Source organism: Dipteris shenzhenensis, chromosome 23, assembly GCF_047967505.1.
Source record: "Dipteris shenzhenensis isolate YYH24624 ecotype China chromosome 23, Dip_SZ_1.0, whole genome shotgun sequence".
NCBI classification, from domain to species: domain Eukaryota; kingdom Viridiplantae; phylum Streptophyta; class Polypodiopsida; order Gleicheniales; family Dipteridaceae; genus Dipteris; species Dipteris shenzhenensis.
The window spans coordinates 12,225,342-12,237,578 of NC_141618.1; positions in this window are offsets into that span (position 1 = coordinate 12,225,342).

Genomic DNA, 12,237 nt, shown 5'->3' on the forward strand with positions numbered 1-12,237 from the left:
TGACTCCAGATTGGTGAGGCTCAAGTCATCAAAGCGTGGAATCTCATCAATTGCTAGATTGACAGGGGCATCAAAGTCAATGACACCATCAAAGGTGTCATTTGAGAGCTGACATAGTACCTCATCCTCTCGGAGACTGGTTTCTTCCATCACTTCCAATAGGGTAAGGTATTCCTCACCCTCAATCATGATTGGATACCGAAGTGAGGTGTGGCTTGGTTGCTGCCTCATCTGGATTATAGGTGGAGGATGGATATGCACGAGTCAGATATGATGATAAGATGACCTTGCTTTCAACTTGCTCCTCAGCTAGGTTAATAGTATGCCCCTCAGGCTCCAGGTCTAGGTATATGTCATCTCTTCTACCACTTGTTGATGGACTTGCTCTACCGCTTGTGGATGCAGAAGCACCCTCAGGCTGCTTGCCAACATCCTCATCAGACTTGCTAGTTGCAAGGAGAACGGTAAGGGTTGCATCTCTCTTGATCAAATGAATTAGGGAATATGAATCATGTATTCACAAAGAGAGATAGGGACATTATCCATGGCCCTACATAGTGTCTTCTTGAAGTTAGCACTCTAGTCAAAAGAGCTCAAAATATCCAATGAAACCCATTGGTGAGGGGAGTTAGCAATTGCCACAGATTCCCCATGGATAAGTCTATCAAAAAACTAAAGCGAGGGATTATTAGCAAGAAGGAGAGCTCTCAAGTGAGACTCAAGATGGAATGCCTTGCAGAAGATAGGATAAACCTGATCAGCAGAGGCATGGGAATCATCAGTGGATGGTCAAACGCCTCTTTAGGGGAAGCCATGAGTCTAGGAGGATGCTCGGGAAGATGAAAGAGGAGGCTGTGGAATGCAAGGTTACTCTAGAGTGGGAAACTAAAAATGTGAAAATGACCTTAGAAGTGTACTTTATAAAATGGCATTGCCCTTAAAAATGCTTTTACTTACATTATTTTTATATTTATTGTTTTTACTTTGGAAAGTCTCTCTCTCTCTCTCTCTCTCTCTCTCTCTCTCTCTCATAGACCCGCAAGCTCTTCCAAGGATGTTAATATGTATTTCTTTCTTTCCCTCCCTTTGTGTCCCTCATTGCTCTCTCTCTCTCTCTCTCTTGCTCTCCCTCCCTCTCTCTCTATATCTTTCCCTCCCTTTGTGTCCCTATTCTCCCTCTCTCTCTCTCTCTCTCTCTCTCTCTCTCTCTCTCTCTCTCTCTCTCTCTCTCTCTCTCTGTGGCACCCGATGATCATATTGTTGCCTTGTTGCCCTTAGCTATCTATGTCATGGACATTGGACACAGGATTTTACACATACATTTTTTGTATTTTGTTAGTGGCTCCACCCTTTGGATCAGTTGTATCTGGGTTTTTTTTCAATCTCATAGCCTCTCGAAGACCTTAATTAACTTAGAGGTGCAAATGAATAAATGCAATCTTAACTCTCTCTCTCCCCCTCTCTACCTCTCTCTCTCTATCCCACTCTCCATCTCCCTCTTTCTGTCCCCGTCCCCGTCTTCATCTCCATCTTTCCCTCCCCCTCTCTCTATCTCATTCCCTCCCTTTGTGTCCTTGACTGCTCTCTCTCTCTCTCTCTCTATTCATACATCTAACAATGTCTCATGGCCAGGTGCATTATTCGTGTCCCTGACTGCTTTCTCTCTCTCTCTCTCTCTCTCTCTCTCTATCTCTATTCATAAATCTAACTATGTCTCATGGCGAGGTGCATTATTTGTGTCCCTTATTGCACTCTCAACTTCTCTCTCTCTCTCTCTCTTGCACACTCTAATTGTTAAGTATCTCTCTCTCTCTTGCACAATACAAATATACAAATATCCACACAAATTTAAAATTACAAATATATATCGCTTTATCATTTATAGACCATAGAGAGCCATCAATCTAGAGGTGCAAACTTAATTAAAAATAAAATCTTAACAATAAATGAAACAACACTTTGTATTATTTATGGTTTCTGTTCATACATGTAGCAATGCCTCATTGCCAAGTGCATTGTTGAAGCACTAAGGATCCAAGCAACTGGATATTGTGAAATACCTTCCAATGTCTCTACTATCTCTAGAGTATGAGGGGGGCAACAATTCTTACAAAGGATACTTGTCTCATCCCTATATCATGTCTCCTCTTCTCTCTTTCTCTATCCGTCTCTTTCTCTTTCTCTTTCTCTGCAAGTCTCTCTGTCTCTCTCTCTCTCTGTCTCTCTCTCTCTCTCTCTCTCTCTCCTTTAAGTAAACCTCTCACACAAACAAACAAAAAATTATTTCAAAAAACATAGAATGCTTCTCTCTCTCTCTCTCTCTCTCTCTCTCTCTCTCTCTCTCTCTCTCTCTCTCTCTCTCTCTCTCTCTCTCTCTCTCTCTCTCTTAGTCTGTCTTCCAAGGTACCCCTCACACAAACAAACAACAAATTATTTTGAAATACTTAGTTTAAGATATGCTCTCTTCCTGCTCTGTTTCTCCACAAACAAAGAAAACATTATCAAGATCATCTATCTCCCTCTCCCTCCCAAAACTCTTTGATTAGGATCTCTTTTTATTCCTTCTTTTTCAAATACTTCTAAAACCTAGCAGTTTAAAATAGTGTACCAAAGAACATACCGACGTGCTTGTTCCAACAGACATCCCAACTAATTTATCGACGTTTCCAATGTTTTAAAAAAAATCTAATGTATTTTATGTCAGTATGTGTGTTGAAAAGCGCCAACTCAGAGAACAATCAAAACTATCTTTATAGTGGTATATAGGTCCCAATATACATTATATCATGACACATATGCCAAGTTTAGCATCTAATAATTCTTTTAAAATGGGGATAGAGCTTAATTTCATCCAAGGAAAACACCTTTTAATCTAAAAGTATGTATGTACCCTAAAAACTTTGTCACTACGCTATGATCATTCGATAACATTGCAAGGATCATTGGGAGACAAATTCATAAAACATTTCTAAACATATTCAATAGCTTAAAAAATCCCCAATGGGTTTGTGTTTGGAAACCTCAATTATAGTGTTTCACATCCACAAGATTTTGGCATACTAAACTAAAAGTATTGTCCACCATTGATAACACCACTATCTCACATCATTGAGTGTATGCTTATACAATTGCACTTCTATAAGCTTTTATGTAATAAAAATGAAGAACATAGATTATGTTTTTTAAATTGGTAGCAATAAACATCACCTGGATAACTCATCTTTGTCCACTCTAAGGCATCTCTTGGATGTGCTCTTGGCTAATCATCCAAAATTTGAAAGCATTGCTTACTAATGTTTTCCAACATAACTATGTGGAACCTAAGCAATGTTTTCTAACATCATTGCTATGGGCTATATGTTGATGGCATGAATCCAAGACATAATGTTTTTCCTCTCTTGCCTTATTAAATTCTAGCATCTAATACATAAGGTACATAGCTGTTGGATTATTCTAGGCATTTCAAATCCTACAAACATATGTGTTGTAGAGAGGCTTTGTTAAAATGAAGTTAAATGCATGTTTCTTAATGTGTCCACTGGAAAGCAAACTTTTACATTCTTTGATATGCCATGATATCAAACTTTGCATCTTCACGATAGAAAATGTGTATTATCTAAAGCCCAAGTGAGTGATATTAAAGACATCCTTGCTCCTTAAAGGACAACACAAACACATGAGGGGATCAACATAATGAGGGCTCCTTTTTATATCATGAAAAGCATAATTTTGACATTTAAACAAGTTATTATAGGCATACAGCAATTGTTTTGTATCACAAATGAATGTTGTATTGATTTGCATTTTTGAAGATGATAATTGTAGGTGAAAAGTAAACTTTTTGTTGCTAACTTGAAAGACATTCTCATAACATATTACTAGTCAGATAAGAGATAAGGGATGGCTTTTCCAGCTAGCCCAAGTCAATCTCTTATGATATATTCCTTGTTAAGATTTGTCAAATGTTCCAAGTGTGAATAAGTCTTTTGTCCTTCACTCTAGATTTGGGTCAAAGTCTTTGCACTATTTCAATGTAAAATAAGGGTGTTTTTTAAAAGATTTTTCTTGAAAAAATAAGTAAGTTTACATTCAAATTGAAAGGTTTCTTTTCAATTTGGGGAGTCGGGAAAGATAGCCCAAGGATCTAAGACAAGGTTTGTTGTGTGTCCTTATAGGAAGAAGTGGGGTGCAAAAATCTTGTTTGCCATTGCCTTCATTGAGCGATTTACATGCAACTCAACACAAATTGTAATTTATTCACACTTTTGGAAAGGATATACATATAATTGTATTATGCTTTTGCATAATGCATCAAGCACGCGCGCGTGCACACATACACCTATGCACACAAGGGGACACAGACACACAATGGACCAAATGGTACAATTACTCAATGCTGACATGAAAACCTTAACCTTACAATTATAAAAGGGAAAAATGATGATGTTATATTAAACATTTTCTAAAATTGAATTAACTTGGCTTATGTTAGGTCACTCCTTTCCCTCTGTTTTCTTATGTTCAGATGAGCATTCTAAATTTAGCCTAGGTTACTTCTTTTTAAAAAATAATAAAAGTACCAACTTGTATTATATGGGTGTCCCAAAAGAAAGACCAAAGTACCAAAGTGTGGAGTGGCACACCGCCCACAGCCTATACTGCTCTACAGTAGGGTCAAATCCGTGAAGTGAATGACCAACGTTAGACAGACAAGAAGTCATAAGAGAATCCTATGGTCAAGTGATCGTGCTAAAATCTTGGAGCAAAACTTTCAACAACATAGCAAGTATAACCATTGCCCTCAAGCATGGCTAGATGGCTTGCCAAGGTTTGAGAAGAGGAGTGGTGGAGGAGTGCCTAAGTTACTTTGAATTATAATGAGAAGATACTAGGTCTGAAAAGGTTCACTCTTTTGGTTAGTATACCAAGTTCAGCAAATTACGGAAGCTTTGACTAGCTTGGATGAAGGTCCCTGATCCGGCGAATCAAATCGGCATACATGGACCCATTCTACATCTCTGTCTAATCAAATGCCGGACGAAATCTCCACGGTCAGCGGCATAGCGTAGGCTCGATAGTATAAGCCGGACCATTCACATCACCAAATCTTTTCACTAACAGATCATTCATCTCTCAACTTCTGAAGTCCTGCGTACTTACCTGTTGTTCCGGGTTTCCCTTGTGGGCAACGTGCAAATCTTGAAAACTTAAAACGACAACCGAGAAAGCAGGCAACTTTGCATACGTTTTCGCCCTTTCAACGATCGTCCGTAAAGCTGCACATGGCTTGCGTGAGTTGTGCACCAGTGGGTGTTCTTGGCGTAACGTGAATTATCTATCTTATCGCCGCTGAATCGTGAGCAACGAAAATTTGTGAATATCGGCAGGATTATTCCAAGTCCTTTATATCCGGTCTGCAGTTGGGCAGATTCACGGCCTGAAAAAGCTTGGGTACTTAATACATAACGGCTGGCGTCTCCTCGCTTGGAAAGAGACCCGAACCTAAACACTTTTGGATAGCTTTATGCCGCACATGTGACCCCAAGAACAGGGATGTATGCTTGGGACTCGAAGATAACTTCCAGGTATGGACAACTTTGAGTTGGACCAAAAACGAAACCCATGGAAAATGGAATGGCCATTCGCAACCACATTGCACAGCTCCTGCATAGGACGGTGACTGATGTTGTATTGGTGGCCCTCGACACATACATGATTGTCGACTATGGAAGACTTTTTAGGGGCAGAGGCATCAAGCGACGAGCTCGGAGCACGATTGATGAAGCTCAGAATCAGAACAATCAAATGGTTCCAGGCTGAAGTGTAACAAAGATCTGGGGGCGGTTATCGGCTGTATCATAGATGGAACTGCACCGTGCAAAAAGCATGACAAGGCTCGGGGAGAATTGGGCGGTAGGTGCCAGAGTACCAACTGACATTGCTATTCCAGGCTTTTCTCAATATGGCAAGCGCATTCAAAGACTTAAATAGTAGTCATTTAAGTACCTCGCTCCAGCTTTTTTGCCCCATTCCTCGGGGTGCTGTAAAACAGATTCTATATTATTGGAGCTTGTGCTTGAAGACCTGACTCTTCATGCTTTACAGATTGCTTGTGTATCAGTATCACGTTCGCCCATGAACAGAAAGTTGAAACCGTATGGGAAGAACCTAGTCTTAACTTTGCTTGTACAATCAAAAGACTCGTTCCATTTTGGAAAATCTGTGGAGCCAAATGCTGCAAGTCTTCTGCAATATCTTTCCCTAGTGCCCCATTCTAAAGTTTCCACGCAAGGATTTCTCAAAGAGGACATACTCGGAATGAAATTAATCTTGCTTTTTCATTGACAATTATCATTTCCGTTTGAAGAAATAAACATGCGGATGCAATATCGGCAAATATCGGCCAAATGCCGCAAGTCTTCCGGAGTATCTATCCTCATGAGTACCCCCATTCCGTTCGGAGATTAAGCTTAACACGCAAACTGCTAAATCCACTACCGACATCTACTCTTGCTCACGGAAAGAAAGCCTTTACGACTTTGAAGTTGTGATTCTCCCTTTGACATTAATCCTATCACGCAAACTGCTTAACCCACCACCGACACTCTTCTGCAGTGTGAGATTATCAACTTTCGACTTTCTACTCCAACTTTACGATATAATTCTCAGCAAGCAAACTCCTCACTCGAAAGCCTTTACGACTTCTCCAATATGGATGTCGTAAAAGTTAGTATGAATTTCCTTAATACATAGTTTTAGGGTGTCCCAACATGTAGAAAACGTGTGCTTGGTCTAGGGGTAGTGAATTAAAGCACAAGGTTTACTATTGCCACATTATAATCTTCAAGAACGCTAGTTCGCACAAGGTTTACTATTGCCACATTATAATCTCTAAGAACGCTAGTTCTAGTGGAATTGATAATCAAAAGTCATAGTCCCACATGGAGTGTTTCAATAACTTGAAATTAAATACAGTCCTTATTTGAACTATGTAAAAGAAAGACATATTAACATTTGCACCCCTTCCCACTTGATGTTAGTCCTCTCCCCTTAGTTACTTCTCCTTGCCCGTTAGCTGTGATTATTTTAAACTTGCATGGGAAGAGGCACACAAACTACATCTAGTTACATTAAAATTTTTAAGGTAATAGCCCTTACCGTGTTGTTACATTGTGCATTATCTGAAGATCACACTTTCATTAGTGTGATCCCTCATAGTTGATGCTTAAATGAAAGTGTGAAAGACATATATTTAGGGTTCACATGGCATATGGTAAGTATCACTTATGTAGTGATTCTTGTGTTCGCAAGTACAATAATTCGAGCTTCAACTTTTCGTACTAAAGGCTCCGTTATGGGGATATTTTGATATCCTATAATACTAAAATATACTAAAAGGATTCTTTTAACATTAGGGTTGAATTTTAGCTCAATGGAGAATTTAGAGGCTTCTCCAAGTTGGCTAGGCTAATATTCACGGCACACAAAAATATACATGGCTAATATTTAGAACCTTAAATTTGATAATTTACCTTGAAAATGCTAGCAATGCTAATATTTGTAACTCTATATTGGGGAAAGATTCGTCCAATGACCTTTCATAACTGAGAGGCCCTCTTTATTTTTACCTTAATGATAACATTAGCCTAGTGCAATACAATTTCCTTTTGAATGGAGTTAGAAAATGGTTGTGCATTTTGGCATGTTTGCCCAATCGTCGAGTACTATCCTCTCCATCTTATGTAAGCACACTATGCCCTCCATGAGTGAGTGCCTTTATGCAATCTTAAAAGAGTGAGTTCAAAACTTAATTCACGGTGGGATTGTGCTAGGTTTTGTGATGGAAACTTGACCTACAAGTAGAATGTTTACAATTTTTTAACATGTACTTTGAGTTTTGACAAGTATGCTACATGTAGCCATTAATATAAAATGGAATTGGAACCCAATCATGTAATTTGAAAGTCTTGGACTCATTGGAATTGGACACACCATGTCCACCATCTTAAATTTGAACCCATGATGTATTCAAGAAAGCTTTCATCGTGTGTGTTGTATGATTGAAGATTGCCTTCATTTTGGTAGCCTTTCACCCCAAGCAATTAGATTTTACATGGCCTAAGTTTCCAACTATTCAACTTGGTTTCATGGATTTGTATTGATTTCACCACATGTTGTGGACTATAGAAAGCACGTTAAGGGGATGTTGAAACTTGAGTCTCTTTGAATTCAGCATACTGTGGTCTTTCAATTTCATCTGACCTCAGGTGGATGCTCTTATCCTATCGCATTTGTGCTCAATGTGCTTGGGCTCATAAATTAATACTTTAGAGCCTATCCCCATCAGGGTCAATGTGCAAGGGTCCTAAGGGATGACTTGGTTAGTGAGTTGCTAATCAGGGCCATAGTTTTGAAGTTAGTTCATTTGGTCGATTTGACCTTGCTAATTATGGTTAGTATGAGGCTTAAATGTGGGTTAGTAGAAGTTTTAAGGGCTTCTAATGTGTTTAGGGTTTAAGGTTTTTGTTTGCTTGTGGAGGTCCTAAATGTTTTTGTCTTTTATCCTAAAGCTTTTGTCTTTTGTTAGGTATTTCTCTCTAAAGATGGAGGCTCTCTTTGTCTCTTGTGTGACACCACATTTCTATTACTCTTGCCAAAATCGACACATCCCCACTTTTATTTAATGGCCCATCCACCACACATACACACACACACACCTTTTCACCTTTTTTCTCTCAGAGTCCTCTCTTTCACTCATCTACCTTTCCCGATATTCCTTCACCTTCACTTGCTTTTTCTCTTTTCTTTTCCTTCCAATTTACACCTATCATTTCCTTTCACAAGCTATTCAAAAGATATATCGAGCTACTTACACTTGGACTTATAATGACACTCTAAAAGGCACGGCCATAGTGGGATCCCCACCTTGTTTTTTTTTTTTGTTGAGGAAAACATGCAAATTTGTATTTATAAGAAATATAATATACACAAAAGGGAAAAATTCTGCCTCTCGAAGTAGAGGACAATGAATACTCAACTAGCAAGGCTATTGACCTATATTGTTCATGTTTCTAGCCAAAATACAACAAAGTCTCCCTCACATCCTTAGTAACCTTGTAAATTTTTACAATCTTAGGAGAAGCTTTCCGAAAGACCACTTTGTTTCTGCAAGTCCAAATAAACTACATGACTAAGCCTCTAATTAACTACCAAACTTAATAGAGTGCATCATTAAGGGATCCTTTATCTCTTAAAATAGAAACCTTCCAAGTCAATCTCACACAAATCTATATTCCTTCCAGCCATGCACACCACAATCTTTGCACTATCATGCAATCCCACATGACATGCCTGTGAGTTTCTTTGTTTACGTGGCATAGGGGGTGGAAGATAGACACTCTTAGGTGCCATATAGAAAGTCTTTCCCTCACTAATAGCTTGCAAACAACAACCCTTCACATTAGAAAATTAAGCTTATGGGAAGGTGTTGCCTTTAGATTCCTTAATAGCCTTCGTTTTGACACCTCACAAGTATCGAAAGGAGCCATACATTTCCATTTTTGAGAAGCCAGTCCTGCCATAAAAGGCTCAAGTAGAGCTCTAAAGTCTTTGATAGTACACTTGTTTAGTTTCTTTCCAATTGCCATCACAGGCATTGTCCATTCCAATTGCTCTACTAGTTGGCCAATCGTCCCTGATTGTATCCAACAATGCTTGTAATACCCTCTGTTTAGGAATGGATAAACCATATTTCGCCACCAATAAATAGTTAATGGAATGCCACCCGAGTCACAAATATCATGATCAACTCTCATCCCCTTTCTGAACAACCTAGATGCCACTCTTGGATGACTTCTTAAGAATGCCTCTCCTTGCCTAAGAGACCAGTTTGTCAACCATAAAGATCTACCCACACAACAAGACAAAGCACCCATAGACACGCACACAGATGCGTTTACTGAACTAAATAAAAAACTTACGGGTAGGTCTATTTGCACGTCTGTTTCTGCGTCTGGAGACTCGCTTCTAACAGTGCGTCTATATAGCAGACACACGCGCGTATAGACGCGCATTTAGATGCTTAAATAGACGCTCTGCCTAAAATTTTTCCTTATTTTTTATACTTGAAGCCACATGACGTGGCTTAGCTTTGTGCTATATGTACATACAAGCACTTTTTGAGCTTTCAATTTTATTACGTTTTGGAGTTGTAATGTTTTATTTGGAATTGTAATTAAAATGCGGTTGGCTGTAAGAATTGAATTACACAATGTGGAAATGGGATTCTTATAACTATACAGCATACACAACATACACAGCATTCTGTAAAATTTAAAAAATATATTATAAAGAACATCTATCAGTGCATCTATAAACGCGTCTATATACACGTCTGTCTGTTGGGAAAGCGTCTATTTGAACGTCTATAAATGCGTTTATAAGACCATTTAAAAACACGTCAATACACGCGTTTAATGATGCGTATGTCTATTTTTGCTAAGCCACGTCATGTGGCTTCAAGTACAAAAAATAAGAGGAGTGTATATACAAGAGACACGAAGCCAAGCCAGTGGCTTTAAGTACAAAAAAGAGTAGCTAGCACTACTTCTACGACTAATCCTCGCTCCCTTCCACGCTCCCTTCTGTGCTCCCTTCTGTGCCTCCTTCCTCGTCTTCTTCCTTGTCATCTTGTGCACGGGCCTGTAAACAAGTGACAACATATATCAATGTATGAAAATCAAATCTTTCCTTATAATACTGACATTATTTAATTACTTTCAAATACCTCGGGGGCCGCTCCAGTAGCCCGGATATACTACTCCTCAGTAATCAACCCGTCATGATAGAAGTGCCTCCATGTATCTCCTCTATGATGGTGGCCGTGGTAGGCTGTCTCGATAGGAGTAGGGTATCTGCCCACGATCTCAAGCTGCAAAACGACTCAATTTGTGGAGGGATTAGGACAAAGAAACAACCTCCTAATAAACTACATGATTCAACACCCCTTGCTCCAAAATGCACGCTTCCATATTGCTCCATCTAGATCCTTCGCGCCTCCATGTGCTGCAGACTGGGGTCCTCCCTCGCTGACTTCATTGCTTTCTTCCACTCACGCTTGTGAGCGGTGTGGGGCGGGCCCCTTGGTGGTTGACCTCTCTCGAGCCTGGCAAGCTCCGCTAGTGCCTACCTCTTAAGCGAAGATCTTTTATTGCCAAGTATCGTAACAATCTTTGACTTGGCCCATTTATCTGTGAACTGGCAATTGGGGGGGTTAGGATACCTAGAGCGAACTGCAGCGAGGGTCTCATCAGCCAACCTCTTTGGCTGGTCTTTGAAGTGGATAAAGCAATCTCTGTAATTGTTAGCAATTACAGAGTGCATGAAGGCCATGATGTCCTTCCCCCGCACATCCATCAAGATGCCTCCTGTCTGAGTGATGTCATAGTAGATCGTACCATCACCCGGAGGCACGTCTAAATCATCTGAATCATCATCGTCCCCACCGCCACCCCTCCCAAAGCACTATGCCATGCATCCCCCACCGCTCTCCCTGCTACTACGCCTGCTACCCTGTCGTGTCGAGCTAGTACGTTGGCCACTTATAGCTGGGGACTGCACGGGACTACGACGACCACTCGTAGCTGGAGGACCGAGTCTCGACTGCACAGGAGTACGCCGACGGCTCTGCGAGACAGAAGGACCTCCTGACGGCATGGGGGAAGGGGCATAAGACGGCATGGTAGAAGGGGCATAAGACGGCATGGGGGAAGGGGCATAAGACGGCATGGGAGATGGGCCTGCGCTATGTAGCCGGCGCTGTGCTGACTCCGCTGGGGTGATCTCAACTGGTGTGGGGTGGTTTGGAGTCTGTAGTGCCGACTCCTGGGGGTGTTTAGAGTACCCGTCATATACCCGTATAACTTTGCAGGGCTAGGAGGGTGCCCTAAAAGGTTATATAAGTCCCTAAAAATAGACTTTCGGAGATCAGGTGAGCCCGAAGCACTTCTTGGCCACATGATGAACTGGAAAAAATAAAAAAAGACGATTACTGATGAGCTGAGAAGAAAGGGGAAGGGAAGAGAGGATTACTATCAGAGCATGTCTATAGACGCGTCTGATTAGCATGTCTATTTTCACATATAACACGTCTATAGACGCGCCTGTAGACGCGGTTTTAGACGCGCTCTGAGATGCACCTATAGACGCGCTCCGACAGACGGACTTTTCTAAAAAGTA